The sequence below is a fragment of the Crinia signifera genome, chromosome 2 (assembly GCF_055691185.1).
Source record: "Crinia signifera chromosome 2, ASM5569118v1, whole genome shotgun sequence".
Taxonomy (NCBI): Eukaryota; Metazoa; Chordata; class Amphibia; order Anura; family Myobatrachidae; genus Crinia; species Crinia signifera.
Genome location: NC_139218.1, coordinates 328,398,427 through 328,417,678, shown reverse-complemented (window position 1 = coordinate 328,417,678; position 19,252 = coordinate 328,398,427). Strand labels below are relative to the sequence as shown.

Below are 19,252 nucleotides of genomic sequence, written 5' to 3'. Positions count from 1 at the left end.
TATTATTATTATTATTAATAATAATAACAACAATAAAAACAATAATTATAATAATTCAGAGATGTATGTTTACTCATCATGGGGGAGATTCTCTAAGCAAAAAATGCAGAAAAAAACCCGGTTATATGGAGTTTTACCGCATTTTGGGATGCTCTAAGCATCCCCGCCGGGTTACCGCGGCGGGGGGCATCGCCAGAAAAATGCCTATGGGCTTCTAACGCAAACCCACCGCCACCCCGCACCGACCTACCGCCGCCCCGCACGGACCCCCGCCGCCCCGCATCGACCCCCTTACCTGTGTCCGGGCAGCACAGAGCTGTGTTGCCCGGACCTGTGACCTCCTCCTCCCTGCACTAAAATCCTCTTCCGGGTGCAGGGAGGAGGAGAGCCCGGCGCAGCAGCCGCACCGGGTAAGGGAGGGGGGAGCCGCCGGGACTCGATGGGACCCAGCGACTCTCACCGCAAAGGACAGCTCTTAACGCAAGAGCTGTCCTTTGCCATAATTATTGCATATGTTAGAACATATGCGATAATTATGTATGCGATGGGCGGCGAAGGGGGGGCGGAGCTGAGCCGCAATTTTTAGAGAATCTCCCCCCATATCTGCCAACATTTCTTCTCTCCTCTCTCAGAGAAGCCCAGAGAGGAGATGCTACAAACCGCACCAGGGGTGGGATACCTCCTCCTTACAGCATTACGGTTCCGGGGTTTCTAGCTACTACCTGAAGAAATTAATCTCCAGCAAGTTCCGTGAGAGTAGGAAGGTACTATGAGGTAAGTCTATGCAGTTTGCACTGCACATGTGTAGATCTTGTCACTCACTGTGCCCTGGAAGTCACAGCATGATTGACAGGCAAATTCCCCTCCTTGTTAAATCAATAATTTTTTTTTATACTATATATGATATATGTGTATTTCTTTCCTCATTTAAAGATTGGTCCAACCTAAAGGCTGCCGTATAGGTCTTTACTGATAATTACATAGTAGGGATCTCCGCTGGTCTCTGACATCACCGACATGTTGGGATTTTCCACCTATTGTAATCTTGTGGTAGACAGCTCAGGCTTTATTTTCCTATTGATAAGGACTGGACCCCCTCAGAAGAGGCTTAGGCAAAAATCTTATAGCAAATCTAAAAGATCTCTTATTAATGTGCTGTAAACACCTACATAAGTAATTTATGACAAACCACTTCCATGCTGGTTCTAGAAGGAATCCCTCTATTCTAAACTGTTAAATCCTGTGTAAACGTATTAGGGAAGGCGTGAGCAACTGGTGTGATCTTACCTATCACCTAGGAAGGCATACAGCAGGTGTGTGGCTCATATCAGGACGATAATTAGATGGTAACTCACAGCCTCCGATGATCAGTGGCTTTGGACAAAGCCGCTGATCATTGGCAGCTTTCACAAACCATGTTTCAGTAAATCTAGTCATACAGTTAGATTTGCTGAACAGCACAAATCATCAGTGGCTTTGAGCAATAGGTGTTCAAACAGCAATAGTAATTACTTAATGTTAAGTCTCGCTTCTTTAGCATGACTTATTATTGCTGTTTGAAATCCATTGTTCAAAGCTGACAGTAAATCTTCCCCTAAGTATAACCAATTATTGGTTAATGATTGCTGTAATGATTATAGCATAATCCAGAAACAGCAGGACACTGATTGATCTGCTTAATAAATTATAATTATTAATAACAGTTATTTATATAGTGCACACATATTCCACAGCATTTTATAGAGAATATATGACTATTCACATCAGTCCCTGCCCCAGTGGAGTTTACAATCTATATTCCCTACAACATATACACACACACACACACAGACATTCAAGGGTTTTGCTGGGAGCCATTAACCTACCCGTACATTTTTGGGTTGTGGGTGGAAACCCACGCAAGCACAGGGAGAATATACAAACTCCACACAGGGCCATGGTGAAAATCGAACCAAGTGTGTCAGACAGTAATGGCAACCATTACACCATCCGTGCTGCCCAATTGCTAAAGATATCTACAAGAATCCAATGTAACATATTGCAGTAAATACATAGCGCCGGATCCTATAAACTGCATTAAATTACCACAGCTAATGGATCCCAAATGTTATGCTTGTGATTATCATTATTCGCCTTTCTCCTAAATGTGTGATTTACAATGAAAGTCAACCATCTGTTGAATAGGTGTTTCGGAGCTTGGGAGGTGGACATGAACTTTGGAATTGCATCATGATAGTAAAAAAAGAACGCACACTGTTTCCTGCTCAGTCCAACAATGGAAGTTGTGAGCAAGTTTTCTCAATGAGTTGTGGAAACTCACATGTCATAACCTTCCTCTCTGATGCATAAGTCTACACCCTGCTGTTTACAACAATCGACAGACCTGAAAACATGCACATAAAAACAAAAAGGAAGACTGAACTAATGAGTAAATGTCTAGTTGGCTTGTGCATACAAGAAAAAGGCATTCTGTGTAGTTTAACATACTTTATCAATAGTTTTAATGGGACTGTGTGCAATTTGAGCTAAAATGCCAAGAAGAACAACTTCCATACCTCCCAACTGTCCTGCGTCCCGCCAGCAGTGTCCCGCAGCATGGGCAGGGGGGGGGGGGGGGCTATTGGAGTCCCCCCAGAAGGGAGAAGACACTGTGTCTGTTCAACGATGCAGAGGGATGGAAAACAAACAGGGTTGTGGCCTAATGACGCGACATCTCCATGAGGCCATGCCCCTTTTCCATAGGCCACGCGGGTGTCCCACTTACCTGCTATCAGATGTTGGCAGGTCTGCAATTCCAATCATCATTTGTAAACAAAATCACTTTATAGTCTTATCAGTCTGTTCACATAATATAATGATTAATATGCATCTACCAAAGTACAGTGCATGTACAATGACAGCAGGAATGCAAGCTACCTCTCTCTGTACATATTACATCTGCCCCACCAGCAGTGCACATGGTTTTGCCCATTTTGATAACAAATTTGTCCTGCAATCAGATCTAAATTAGGCCCTATGTACGAAAATCACTGTACAGACATGGAATAGGCTTCTCTGCTGGATAGCCCATGGATATAGATACTAGAACCCTATGTTCATTATCAGTGAATGTTCAATATATAGATCTTTTATTGCTTGTTTTTATTTATTTGTAATGTTTCCTCATATATACAAGTGGAATTACAACCACATACTGTAGATTAGATATACGCTGTTGGAAGAAAAAATGTTATGCTGCAAGAATTGTTTGTGGGAATTCCACATAGCATCCTTCTAAGTGCAGAAAGATCCTACCAAAAATGAGGGCCCGGCCGTAAGAGAAGTTTACTGTATATATCAATAGGATCAGCTCTTCAACACACAGGTCAGTGGAGAGGAGCCCTGGCAAAGAGCCACTTAATCACTTGCCTTTAAAAAGCGATAACTTTACTGCAAAAGTATATAAGAAAGCAGAGCAACAAAGAGCAGAAGAGAAAGCGGCTTCCCTTGTTGGTACTGAGTGTTTGTTGAAGGACTTAGCTCTTAGTGCCTGCAAGACAAACACAAACACAGCACTCACAGAACGAAGTGAAAGTTTCCTGTAAAATAACCTCACACGAGTCTTCTGCTGTGAGGGTGCTGCTGAGGATATACATTTAGGAGAGGCCTACAATACGTGGATTTTGGACTTAGGAAATCAATCCACCCTAGCTGGAAACGACTGTCTCCAAATCTAAGCAGAAAATTAAATAGGGGCAGCCTGATGGCTCAGTGGTACCCAATGTTAACGTGTTGCTTTCAACCCTTAGGTTCAGTACAGATCAGGGCACTAGAATATGTTCTCTCTATGTTGTATATGTTGCAAGTAATGAGGTTCTAGCTATACAGTGCATTGTATAATCTGATATCTAGAAATTGGTTTCTACGGGCAAAGTTGCACCTGATCTCTTCAGAAGGTTTGATACATCTCTGTGTCTATAGGAGGTTTCTCCCATGGGAATAAGGGAACCCCACTGGTGGGTCCCTTTGTCTGGGGCCTCACTCCCTCCTCTAGAGATCATATACTTGAAATATACATTATACATATGTTACATTATACTGCACAGGACTATGACGTATCATCTATAATGGTTAGCCAAATAGTCTAAGCATTAGAGGCGTAGGGTGCAGCCAGGGCACCCAGAGCAAGCTCATGTTACGGCGCCCCCCATATTATATATATATATATATATATATACAGTATATATATATAAACACACAAATATCAGCATGAAAGTTTTAGCAAAGGATGGCTCTTGACGTAAGAGCCATCCTTTGCGATGAGAGGACTTCCGTGGAGCAATGACATTGATAGTAGGGATGTAGCAAGGAAATACAGTATACAGTATCACATGGGAAAAATCAAAATCCATCCTGCTCCTTACCCATCATTATAGCCTTTCATGTGTGATTCAAGTATATCGTTCTATTGTGTTCCCTATTTTTTAATTGTTTTTTTTTTCTTTCATGGCAAAGAAGATTAATTTGGTAAATAACACAATAGTGGAGAAGATATATTGGTACAGCATACATAGCATATACAAGTGTTTGAAAAGTGAATGCAGACTCTACACATGGAAATTGATACATACAAGCATCATAAGATACCTCCATACTTTCCCATGTGGGCTTCATTGAAAGTTGGGTGCATACCGGTGGGTCTACAGCCAGGGAGCCACGGAGGGCAGTATGGCCTCGCTCTCCACCGCCGACACATCGCCTTTACTGCTGGCCTTCCCTCCCGGGGGCACCATGCTGATGCTGCTGTGGGGGCTCTGAGCTATGGGGACCGGGGACAGTGAGCCGCAGGGAGAGGGGACCGGAGGGTGGAGGGAGCGAGGCGTGCACACGGCATCCCGTGGTGGCCCAGCCGGCATGTGCTGCAGTGACAGGGGGAGGTTACTGCCGGCCGGGTAGCAGTACGCACACCAGCCAGCACCGCTCGGCAACAAGACGCGGAAAGCTCTCACTGAGCATGCACAGGTTCACGCTGCCTGACATCTACACAGCACGATTCACACAGTGCTCTCCAAGTCATATGTTACTTGCACCACTGCCGGCACCTTACAAACTACCGGTGCCCGGAGCTTGAGTTCCACCGGCACCACCCTCGCTACGCCTCTACTAAGCATGAGCCCCTACCACTGCATTTTCCTGGGTCACCCTTCATGCCCCAATCGGACACTGCTCCCATGGCAGATCATTAACAAATAATCTCCCATACTGTAGTTTGTAGACTTCTTTAGGGGACTGACAAATGTGCATTAAGGACAATAACAATGGTGGTGATATCTACCATATGAACATTGCATCATACTACCAAGATACATTTATAGCAGTTAATATATGGAACCCGTATTATTTTAAACAGAAATAAATGTAATTCATACTTGTGTCTGTGATACTTTTGGTGTTGTGTTCCCCCAGGTCACAGCTACAGGGCTGTGGCGGACTTGTTAATGCATCAGTGAATTCATGTAAAGCTCACGTGAGCTGCAGTATGTTGTTCTTCCCAAATTTAGATTACAGACACCCACCTCCCTCCACTTTGTGATGGGAATTTGCAAGAGGAGATGAGAAAGGAGGAGAAAGACAATGCACTAGTTCACTTGGAGGAAGAGAGAATCTTAAGGACAAAGTCATTGATTAACATAATAGACCAATTCAGAGATCCCAGACACTGTATAGGGAGATTTCTCTTCCAGCGTCAACTACTGGATGACAATGGGAACAGCTGAGTAAACACTGTATACTTTCAGCTGACACAAGTTGTCTACAAGTTCTCCCACATTTCTGCCTTGCACTAAGGGCCTGATTCACGTTCATTTGCCCCGTTCCGATGTTTGGGGGTCTGTGCATGTGCAAGCCTATATTTCCACATGTGCAGACCCCGGGAACGAATGGCCTCAGCAAGTTAAACATTTGCCGTGCCATTCGTTGCAGGGGGAAGGGTCTGGGTGGACAGCGGCGGGAATGAGGCTTGCCCAAGGGGAACTACCAGTGTTTTCTGGGCGTCTCCATGAAAACTCTGGGCATTCCCATGGGTACGCAGGCGGGCCGATGCCTGCCAAGGTCGGGAGGATGACATCATAGGATGTCAGCCACCTGCCCCATCTTTGTCCAGGCGCACAAAAACAAAAGTCACATTTCACTGACTTCTATTTGCGAAGGCAGGACGAATCATTCGATGGTCATCGACCATCGAATGATTTCTCCTGCAGAGGAGGAATGTGAGGGGATGTGTTTTTATTACATTCCCATTGCAGGTTACAAAGGAGAATCGGCGGCGGTGGTGTAGCGGTCGGTAAGAGGGGCGGCATCTCAGGAGTTCGGTAAGCTGCAATGTAAGCCGCGCCAACCGGGCCCTTAAAGTGTATTTATATACAGATATACAGAATGGTACGCATCTCTGCAGCCAGAACACGCCTATCCATATGGCTTCATCATTGTCATCGTTATCAGTGTGGATAAAAAGCAATACTATCCATGGTGCAGATGTACAGCTCTGCCCAGCCTGCAGCTCAGGATACATTGGCAGGTATTCAATGCTGTTTGCGAGTGGTGACAGCGAGCAGGGCTTCCTGCTCGCTGTCACCACTCACCCTGACAGCATTCAACGCAGCCTCCGCATCCGCCAATTCCCCCTCGCTCCATTTTTTGAGCGAGGGAGAATTGGCGTATGCGGCTCCAGAAGCAGCGGGTCTCGCTGTTTTGGGGAATTCTCGCCGTCCTGTGACAGTGAGGATTTCCCCAGAACGTTGAATAGAGCGAGCGGCCGGCACGGGGGTTAAACAGCGAGGATCGCTGGTTTTCAGCAATCCTCGCTGTTTAACCCCCTCGCCGGCAGCTCGCTGCGGCATTGAATACCCCCCATTGCCTACCTGAGTGTGCCACGGCTGCAGAACATGCATATTATTATTATTATTATTATTGACACTATATCCGTATGTCCTTCATTACACTGAATGGCCGGGCATACCATATTGTCTGATTGACCATGTAGCACATCTAACGAGACAATACAACATGCAACCGGCGGGAGCGTGCAATAGCGCATACACACTAGATGGTGTAGATGGGGAATTGTTCCAATATTGCTCTAGTGTGTACCCATCCTAATATATAATAAGTGCTCCATTTGCAGACATAAAAATGACTACACTGCAGTTACTTTGCCACTTGGTGAAAATATATAAAAAAAATGGAAACAATGTAGTAAACGGCAATACCAATTACCCACATACAGCCTACAACATGAGCATCCGCTGCTTGTGATTGTATGTAGTATCTGCTGGTAATAGTCGCATCACGTTTATTTCTTATTTGCATTAGCTTTGTGTTCAGCATTTAGATCCACATTGTCATATTAACAGGCAACACATTTATCACTGACATTGCATATCTATGCCTCTATTCATATGCCTTTTCCTGAGCAACCTATAAGTGACCTTGTCCCAACCTTTCCCAGCTTAGTCTAGCCATCCCTGGAATGCATGTTGCTAACCTGAGTACAGGCCATCCTGTCTTAGGCAGTCCATGTCAGCAATCCATATTCCAGTATATCCCTTTACCTAATACAATGACTTCACACCTCAATTAAGTCTTTGACAGTTCTCCTGAAAGGATAATGTGTAAGTGTTAGAGAAATTGGGTTAATGCTGGAATGTGATGGGAGGGATACTCATTAATTTGCAGCAGCAAGCTTCCTAATGTAGTCCTTTGTCATGCGTCTGATGGACATTGAGACACTTTAGGGTAAGAATGTCCTCGCATTTCAATAGGTGTACAAATGGTTCCAGGTGTGAAGCAACAAGCAATGACTGGATAGATCACATCCCAATTTCATGTGATTTCTTCTCAGACTTCCCACATGTCTGGTACTGGGTTTAGATACACAGAAATAAAACGCAGAATTGGAAACTACGCTCTTTTCCAAAGTTTCCCAAATGATCAGGCCTTAGGGACAACTAAACCATGTGAGTAAATGTGTGGGATGGCTGGTTTGAGACACTTTTATAGGCCTGCACTGATTTGCAAGGTGCTAGTTCAAAGCATTGTGATAATCATTATATAGCAACATAAAATAATGATAATGGCAGATAAAGTTCCAATTACCAATATAATGTCTCATAGTGTCACATATTATCCTGTTATTTTCAGGAAACCAAATCTTCTTTAAACCATAGCATTTAGGTTGGCCAATCCCGAGATCGTCGGGATCCCAGTATTTTGCCCTAAAATTGGATGCTGCCTAGCTGCACCCGTCTCCCGCTATGCAGCTATGCGTAGCGTGACTGTTTAGAGGTCACACTTTGCAGGCCGTTGGCTGCACAACCTCATCACCGATCCAGCCCGCACTGCACCACCCATGTGAGTAAAAGTTCAGGGCGACTGGATGGGGGCTTTTTTTTATAGGGAGGCCAATCCCAGGATCCTGGGAACCCTGGGATTGAGCATATTTCAATCCTGACCCTGGGATTGAAAAAATGCCCCTGGTTGGCATCCCTAATTGCATTGCCCTTCTCTAGATAAGTGGCACTCTATGAAATAATATTTAGGCATCTATGACCATTAAATGTAACTTATGTCAATTTATAGGTGATGGAAGCATTTGGATCAGTTCTGTAAATGGACCAACTCTGTATTCTGTTCACACAACATTCTGGGGGAAATTTAATAGGATGAGAGAATCAGAAAATGAGAGATTTGGTAAGAAATCTCCAGTTTTTTAAAGCAGCAATCATTTACACTTCAAAATCAAACTGGTTTTGCAGCGTAAATGATTGCCGCTTTAAAAAACCTGCAGATTTCTTACCAAATCTCTCACTTTCTGAATCTCTCATCCTATTAAATTTCCCCCTCTATATTTATGTGAACAATGTGTTGTTATTATTATTATTAGTAGTAATTGTAGGATGAATAATAATAATAATAATAATATTAATAAAGTTTAACATGTTAACAATGATGTGTCACAAAAGAATAACCAACAGAGGGGGGGGGATTTAATTGTGGGCTAAAGTAATTACCCTGCTGTACAGCAGCAGGATCTCGCTCAAAAGAGTCTGTTACCCCATAGTGTACACTAGTGAATACTTTTGTGCAAATTGGTCAGACACAAGGTGCAAGAAGGGCTGCTGTTACCAGTGTCTGCCATTACCAGCGTTTAAATGCAGCAGCAACAGCAATTCACACCCTTTGGCCACAACTGCCTTCCCTGCATAGGGATAACAGTTTCGGAGAGCCTGTGAGTGAAGCACTGCAATGTGTGTTCCAAATGTTTTTATGTTTCAAACACACTGTATTGAGCATTGTAAATTAATAATGAGCACGCTCCTGCTATGCATTCGCTACATTGTATGTAAAGCTAACATACCACTGACAAAGTATAGGTGTGTACATTTTAAAGTCCAGACAGGATTCAAAAATATAAATCAACACTGGCTGCGGTGTTACACATCTCAGACTCTCCCACTTCACAGCCTAATGGTCTAACCACAAGGCCACCAAGCCTATTCCTTTAAGGCTGCTGCCATCTTACTTCTGAAAGTATTCTGAGCCAGCCGCCTGCATTTGGTTCTCGCCGCATTTGCTGTTTGTTTATGTTTGGAATTTGGACATTATTCTTATAATGCTGGAAAAGACAGGTGTAACTTTAACCCTACAGTATGGCGTTATAAAGACCAACATTTCTATAAAAAAAACAAAAGAAAAAAAAAACAACCAGTGGATACATGGAAAGAAGAAAGAATATTTTTGGCAAACCTGCAGAATGTGTATAAGCAATGGTGATAGATATGCGAAAATTAAAAACTACAAATGACAAATACACATTACTTTTAATTTAGATAATTCTACATTTTAAACCAACCATATTAATTAGCATAAGATAAACATGATATTGTAATATATAAACTGATGTACTGTACATTGTTCAGTCTCATTTACAAATATTTATTGCCAACCTCAAAACATGGTATGTAACATACTTGCCTACTTTCTCGGTAAAGCGGTTTAGTTAAGTATACTGTAAATACCAGTAATCAGTGATATCACGTGCAGATGCATACCTCCTATCTGGGACAGTTCTGCTAATTGGACACTGTCCCACCAGCGGGTCGCAGTGTCCTGCAAGGGGGGGCATTTGGTGTAGCTATTGATTACCACCACACAGAGAAGCTGATGGTCATCGAATAGATGCTGTGCCCATGCGCATGTGGGTCGATGCGAAAGACCACGCCCACACCATGCAAGAAAAGAAATATCCTTCCATTTGAGGCTCCACCCCTTTTTGGGAATGGCTGTACCTCTGTGAGGTATGCAGATCAGCTTCTAACTGTCAAAACAGCCTGTACTGTGGCAGTTAGGGGCTGATTGGCAGGTACTTTTTTACTTGATCACTCTCCAAGACTTAAGGAGCCTACACATGGGGAGATTTTGCTGAGTGATCTAAACAATGAAGATTGCTCAGCAAGATCTCACAGCACACAGCGCTGCACAGCGATGTGCCATGAATGTGCGCTGATCGATCTGTCAGGGCCAGTGTTCTCCGGTGAGATCGCTGGCCCTGACCGGCATTGAACTAGATTTATCCAGCATGGTTGACCTTAATCCTCAGGCGATAGTGACGCACGAGGCTGCGCATCGCTATTGCTTTGGCCCCTATACACCGAGCGATGTAGGGTCATTTTGTAAGCATTTTAGTGATATCGCTTATAACATGCCCTGAAATCGCTCCATGTGTAGGGGCCAATAGTACACCTCTCCCAAATTATTTAGCCGAGTAATTAAACTCTCTGCTTAACAAATGAATATACTGTACATAGCAACAGAAGCAACAATTATAATCAGTTGTTGGTATTAGATGAAGTGTCAGCTCTATGGTTTAGACAAGTGCTTTTATCCTGTGCTTCCTGTTATCTTGTTTGCATACAGCACACCATAAGTGTCTTACACACATATCCCACACAAATGTTGACAGAACAAACAGTATTGTCTAAGGACCTGTCAATATTTGCTTTGTTTATTAACTATTTTTGAAGATAAATTCCACAATGCATATAATAAGATGGTTTAAAATTGACAGTTGTATAGCTATATAGACTGCAAGTAATAATATAATAATAATAATAATAATAATAATAATACTTTTTTAAACAGGCCAGAAAACATACAAGCACAGTGCAGAGGTGACTGTGTCATAACAAGATACTATGGGCCTAACCACTAGGTATAGGGGGTGTATTGCTCATACAAATACCTATATCTGTTCATATGTAGAGCTGTACGGATTTGTGTCTGTATCACATGTGCCCACTTTGGTGCTATTCATTATTAGCAGTCTGTGTTTCTACCTACTTTAAACTAGGTGCCAAATGTGCCTCCAAGCTGGCATATTTTCACTTATGCCCAGGTATGCATGGGAGGCATGAAAAAGAAACATAGGTTGCACAGGGGGGTTGTACAGGGTCCATGCTTGTACACCCCTAAGGCGGCAACAAACCTAAAGTGTGCCCCCCCTGCATCTCAGCTCCTGGGGAAGAGGAAATCTCATTTAAATCTAAGTTGGTTGTTGTGAAACTAGTGTACCAGCATAGAGCAGTTTCACAGCTGCCATCTTGGATTTAAAATAAGGCTGTCTTTTTCCTGAGGAGTCAGCTGAGATGTGGTGAGGAAAAAAACAGCCGTGACTGATGCCAGGCCACCCAGGACAGTTGTCAAGGTCTTGTGGGGGCAAAATATTCTATGTCCTAGCGGGCAGAAGTATTTGTCACACAAGTTATGGCACATAAATGACCGTTTAAGAATGTGGATAAGGTCCCTAAAAGTTTCATTGTTCTCCCTTGCCCATTGTCACCAGCATGTAAGAATTCATATTTACTCATTAGGAGTGAGAGGGTCTGGAAAAGTCTCCCAAACTCTTAATATGATTGTGCACTCAATACAGTACTTCTGAAGGTATTCCCCAAGAATGATGCAATTATCCCATAGCCCAACTCTAATGGTGCTGTCTTGTGGACCAGGATATCCACTAGGCACAGAATACAATTGTTTAGGTCACAAAACATAGGGGTAGATTTATTAAGCTCGGTGAAGTGATAAACTGTCTGGTTTTTATCACCGACCAATCAACTCCTACCTGTCATTTTTTAAACGAAGCCTGTAACTTCACAGGTAGGAGATGATTGGCTGGTGATAAAAAATCTACCCCAGTGTCTTATAAGTAATTGCAAAATGAATACACTAAATACTATTTCATTTCAAATTCCTGAGCTCCGTAGAATCTAAAGTGATTAAATGGTTACTACTGCAAATTCCTTACAAATCATATTCCTCATTTATTGTGCTATATCAACGTACTTTTTCAAATCCTAAGCATAGTAATAGTTAATGTTGTTGCCTAATATGAGATACAGTATTTAAACTCATTTGGGCAATTAGTTACACAAAAGACAACTTAAAAATATACATTCACCAGATCTTTTTAATTATTTTACCTCAGCAACATAAAAGGGTTTACCGAGCCCAGAAAAGTTCCGGCCTTCGTGTCCCCAGCTATTTAATTATTCTGTATTTTTCAATCACGGTAAACCCAAGGGCTAACAGTGCCTTCAATTTTATACTGTGTAACATTATAACGCCAGCTCATTTTATACAACATGAGCAGGTCCAGGGCATACTTGCCAACTCTCTAGATTAGTCCTCTCAGGATGCCCGGAGAGGACATGTATGCGCACAGCGACTGGGGGCTGGCATATTTGTATCATTAGCCCCCCACATTGAGGGTTTGGTTGACTAAACAAAAATCGTGTGTCTTCAGAACAATCTCAGAGAGTAGGTCCAGCGGCCTAACTAGATATATTGTAGTCTCGAAGGCAAAAATTCGTAAGGACCCTTATATACCACCCAGTGTGATGTATGACACATATTAGCTACAAGACCCAGCATTCCCTGCACCTATGGCAGCTTTGCCCTTGTATGGATTCCTTGCAAAGTGCTTAAATCTGTGGGTTTCTCACACGTGTTAAATAGAGAGGGTGCATTTTCATGCAGATTTCCCTTTGCAGCTCCTGAAGCTACAATGAGTACCCACCGTTTGGGGCTTAACACGTGTTGTTCGTACAGATAACTGAATCGGTCAGCTCTGACAATTAACATATCTGTATAACTAACATACAATAGTGATGTCAAATTATAAATAAACTCCTTAAAATGAACTGTAAATTATACTGTACGGTACAGTTAGTTTTAAGCTTGTACAAAGTTAGTTCTGGGATCATTTTTTTTGTTAGGATAACTGTATGGAGTAACATACCCCTACTGGCCTTTATTTTGGATATTAGAAGTCATCTCTGAGTTTTATGTTCTATATAAAACAATAGGCTACGGCCTCTTGTATTTAGATGGTTAAAAAAGCCCTTACTAACTTTTAACATGCATAGAATTGAAGAAACAGTATTTAAGATATTTTACACCACACTGGGGAACAGTAGATAATATATATAGGCTTAACATAAAATGATATATCTTAGGTAAGAAATGAAATCATCAGTCTCAAATAACTGTATATATATAATATCTCTTTTGTGCAAGAATAAAATCTCTGTACTAGGGGCAAAGCTAGATATTCGTAAGCCCCATAGCAAAAGTTTGTAAGGGCCACTATATACCAACTAATAGTGCAAAATGTATATAGAGCATTTATAACTTACACAGGAAAGATGGGCCCTCTTCAGCTCTGGGCCCATAGCAGCTGCACCTCTTGCGCCTACGGTAGTTACGCCCTTGCTCTGTACACTTGTAATCACATAATGACCACATAATATATGACACAGAAAACCATTAGAGTTCTATAGAAAGAATAAATGCTCTAAATGCCAAGCCTAGGTAAAGTATAACTGCTATAACGCGACAGTTAATATCAATAAATTGTCTTCATACTTTATTTTACTAATGGAGGCAGTCTATTTATCTAATGTCCGCTTTGTTTATCCCTAGTTCTGGTCTGTAAACTTGCGGCAACAGCACAGCAGCAAACACACTATGTTTATCAAAGCAAATAATCCTATATAAGGAAATCACAAGAGATGAGTAGACACATACTTCTAGATGAAACCTGCCTTAACGTATTGCTCTATCTAAGCCACTTTATTTTAAGTCTATTTATTGCCAGTATAATTACCATATTTACCATTGTATCAAAATCAGATTAAGTAAATAGGACGTAAGAGATGCCAACTGTACCGCATGTGTTTATGTGACTTCACTAGCCGACACGTCAACATACTGGACAGGAAAGACACAAATCTAAAAATCCAGTTACACAAAAAAGAAGTTATTTTTGCCTAAAGATATATGGAAGCGACTGGGACACAAGCAATACTTTGAATAGAAGATCATATATATACTTTGAATAGAAGATCATATATCAATATTTTTTTTTTTTGGGGGGGGGGGGGGGGGGGGGAATCTGACTCCGGTTCAATCTAAAAGCAGATGACTTAATCCTTTGAGTGCCAAGTGAATTTGTCAAAATAGATGTTAAAATTGGCAAGCAGACATTCTTATTCATCATAATGACCTGTAATGTTTACCTCATATAGGAAATATATTCATGTTTTACACAACATTTTTTATTTGAATTTATATAACAAATGTGAGCGACATCGGCATTTTTAGCACATACAGGTATTTTGCACATCTCTCACAGAGATGCTGGCACTCAAAGGGTTAATAGAGATAACAAAAAAAACTAACAATAATAAGTTTTATTTTAAAAAACAGCAACAGAATAGATGGTTGGAAACATCTGTCTAATGAGACCACGACTTGCTCATCTCTTCAGGCTTATCATAGGGCAGACTTTAATAGCCCCTGATCAACTTAAGTCTGCTTGGTGTACAGTGAGTTGTTATAAGGGGCATCGTAGGGAACAAACATCTCATTTACATGTGTTTTATGAATATGTACTCTTTACTCTTTTCACATTCCATTCAATAAGGAACCATAGACCTATTCTTAAAAGGGGCTTTGTAATTTAGCAAAAAAACCCTAAAAAACAGAACATTGCAGTCCCTAGAAGGCATTAGTATCGCTATAAATCTGAATGGAGACTGATGAAGAGGTTGGCCAAGTGGTCCTTATCAGCCTCCAACATCAAGCATAATAGTGACGCACTTTGGAGGGAAAGCATAAGAAACATGGTTTGTTTACCAATCAGGAACCCTTTCACTGCCGGTTTGTTCTGCTTTAAATAAGCTATTTCTAACTAGTCATTTTAGATGATATAAACAAAGCAAAAGTGAAACAAAGTTAAGTACAAGCTGCAAAGTTACTACAACGAAACATCAAACTGAGAATACAAACCAATGCCGAACTTTGATAATATGCTATATATAGTACATGTGGTTGCAACATCTAAGAATAACAAAACCAGAATGGCAAACAGGTTCTTTGGAAGTCAAGAAAGCAAAGCTAATGAAGGTGGGAATCTGCAATAAGATTTTCTACCAATGAAAATTGCATCCGTCACAGACAGCAAAAGTGAAAGAATCCTTAGAGGATTGGGGATCATAGATGGTAAATGTTATTCTGCCGATACTGCTAAAGAGGCAGAAGGATTATATCATTAGGCCTGTAATCGTACATACTGTAGGCAGACCCCCCTGCTAGACAACAGGTGAAGTTTTGCAAGCCAAGGACTATTACAAATTTATAGCCCTCACAGGACATCCAGTTACTGTACAAAAGTCATGGACTACCATTGTAAAAGTTGCTTTTCATGAAAAAACTTGGACCAAATAAGGTGATATATATATAGAGAGAGATAGATATAAAACATTACTTTATTTGTTTCACTTTTTTATACAGGAACAAACACACATACATAATTATATATATATATTTGGTCTGACAAATATATATAATCAAAGTTTTTTAACATTTATTAATATAGCTCCAGTAGTTGGAATATATATATATAGATAGATAGAGACATAGATATTGAGATATATATATATATATATATATATATATATATATATATATATATTGAGAGAGAGAGAGATATATATCTATATATATATATATATATATATATATATATATATATATATATATATATATAAACACACTTTCTATGGTAGATAAGCGAGCCTGGTAACCGCCAGTATCCACAACAATTGTGCTGGGCAAATACAAAGTTTTCAGAGAGCCATTTAAATGTATATATATATATATATATATATATATATATATATATCTATGGCTTTCTGAAAAGTTTGTATTTGCCCAGCACAATTGCTGTGGTTAATGGTGGTTGCCAGGCCTGTTTACTTACAATAGAATGGTGATATATATATATATATATATATATATATATATATATCACAGAAAATTAAATATTTAACCATTAACAGACAGGATTCCCGGTGACCACTATCCAGCGGTTGTTTAAGTAGCAAACATCCTCATATGTACTATTTACTTACTATTCTTTGTTGGGACTATGCAAGTAAACTGTATCAATATTAAGCACATTTAGCACCCTGCAAACATTTCACTTCAGTTACGCCCACGTGTGAATGTGTTTGTGCATTGGTCTGACAGCTGTATGACTTCATAATTTAACATATATAACTTTGTGTTTCACAATAATGAAAGTTTGAACATGGGAACTACACAAAGTACTCTCCTGCCTGAGTGTTATCACCTTCAAAGATCAACAAGTGACTTCAGCCTGTAACCCTGCTCCCATCAATATGATGTTAAACATGCCAAATGATCATACCTTATAATGAATAATAACTCCACAACACGCCGCCAGCAGACCTTTTGTGTTACTTTTCCAAATCTTCTTTACATGGAGAAAAACGTTCCTTTAAAATCCACTTTTTGCATGAGTATGACACATCCAGCATAAGGTTCAATAGCAATATAAAGTAGACAACTTAAAAGATGTAAAAACCATTGCCTTCATTATTTGTTCCTTTCACCGATCCTCGCTTTCTTTCTTGTATTTTAACCATTTAAGATGAAGTTAGTTTTCAGCAAAGTTTGTGCTGGTCTTGTCCTCTGGCTGCAGTTATAAATATTTCATTCTCACAGAAGGACCACCCTGAAGCAACAGAGCAGTGATCTGATTTCTCTAAAATCTGCCACCTTTTTACAGTCTGTAACTGTAGCAGTAACTTTTCCTGCAGTTTTCATGTCCAGTTGTTGCTTAGTTCTAGAAGGTGGCTTGGTTTGTGTTCTTTTTGGTGTCTTTTGCTCAGTTTTAGGGAATACGTTCAAGTCTGAGCAGTCAGACTAGGCACTGTGTGTGGTTGGGATGGGGAGACCCAGAGGATTCTCAGTTCTCAGCATGCTGTCTGTGGTTACTTGGGCTGGAAGTAAGATGTGGAGTGGATAATATGTGGGATGCAGACTGGAATGCATTAAAGTGAGGGGGAGGAGGAAGGCACATTGAATGAACCACATTCCAGTGGGAAAAAGCACTGAGTAAAAGTCAGTCACAGAAACATTCTAACTGCATACATGATAACATTTACAACCCTAGAATACCCTTATTTCCCAACCAGGTTAGAATCCCATAACACAGTTGTTAAACTTAGGAATTTTACATAATTATCAGTGCTCCACCTTGTAAATGTGCACGTACTGATCAGTTATTGCAATATGAATGAATGGAATGCTATTTACAGATGTGTCCTCATACACCTAGCATCTTTGCGACATATGGCACAAGGCGTCTGATGTGACTGGGCTGCACTGAGAGGAGCAGCTTACTGTACTTTTCTTTACATTTTGTGTCTTTGTTGCATCACAGAGGCAGAAAAAAAGATACTTGTGTATTATCTGGGCGCACAATATATCGCATCGCATGCCACTAATTAAGGCCTGCGATGCGATGGTACCCGATTTCAGGGGTTTTAAAACCCCACTGTAAAATTTTTATATCGTGTCGCATTGCATGCCATTATCATAGGCGATTTGGGCTCATTCCCATGTTAAATGCACCCCCAGACCCAATTTTTAATTGTACACCCACCCTGATGGGTAATGACTATGTTAAATGGCCCCCTCATTGTTAACGCCAGCCCACTATTAACGCCAACCCGAAGCGTGGCAAGCGCAGCGAGCCCGCAAGGGGCGGCGGTACGTGTCCTCCGACCTTTTCATACCCCCACTATCCACGTCGGCGTGGAGTTGATTTTATATAGTGTGGCGAGCGCAGCGAGCCACCGAGCCTGAAGCGTGGCGAGCACAGCGAGCCCCGTGAGGGGACACGGAATACATGTGAAGTAATGCGCGTGCGCTCGCCACGCTTCGGGCTCAGTGGCTCGCTGCGCTCGCCACACTATATAAAATCAACTCCACGCCGACGTGGATAGTGGGGGTATGAAAAGGTCGGAGGACGCGTACCACCGTCCCTCGCGGGCTCGCTGCGCTCGCCATGCTTCGGGTTGGCGTTGATAGTGGGCTGGCGTTAACAATGGGGGTCCATTTAACATAGTCATTACCCATCAGGGTGGGTGTACAATAAAAAATCAGGTCTGGGGGGGCATTTAACATAGGAATCAGGCATCTGGGTGCCTGTACAATTAAAAATCAGGTCCAATTGCGTTGCATCGCATCGCATGCGATATGATCGCATGCGATGCAACCGATTTTTGGTTGTACAATGCCCTACAATGTAAAAATCGGGCGCCCAGATAATACACAAGTACCAAAGATGCTCACCAGTGGCGTAAGTTCGTCCAAGTGACCCGGAGGCAAGATATATATATAGGTGCCCCCTTCTTTATGTATCACTCAATAGCAAGAGAGAGAGATCAGATATATATTGCCACAGATGTTATATTGATGGCTTTCAATTAACTGATTTAAACTCGCAAGGGAGGAGAGGTGCCCCCTTGGGAGCTGGAGCCCGGCGGCAGATGACTCCATTGCCTCCCAGAGTTCTGCCTCTGATGCTCACAGTGGAAGTTATCCGCCCAGGAATTGGTTTTCCATATGTATAAAGTTGCAGATTACGCACAACAGAACTTGGCGCGAGCAAAAGTCACTGCCGCTCACATCAGAGCCATTGTTACATAGGTTCAAACGCCATTGCACACAGATGTACAAATTTAACACATCAAAGTGCAAATAAGACACACATTTTGAGCAAGGATGCCAAGTTTCCCAGGACGCCTCCTGAGAGAGAGAGAGAGAGAGTATATTCTGAGGATAT

At 41.5% G+C, this 19,252-nt stretch overlaps 1 protein-coding gene across 2 annotated transcripts in view; it reads right to left on the bottom strand.

Annotated features, from left to right (window-relative positions):
• Window positions 1-17,393, bottom strand: part of GLI1 (GLI family zinc finger 1) — a 112,032-nt gene extending 94,639 nt beyond the window's left edge. For both annotated transcript variants that reach the window (XM_083169374.1, XM_083169378.1), the window contains exon 1: window positions 16,808-17,393. The gene's annotated coding sequence lies outside the window, so the exon portion shown is untranslated. The remainder of the gene's footprint in view (window positions 1-16,807) is intronic.
• Between the last annotated feature and the right edge of the window lie 1,859 nt (window positions 17,394-19,252).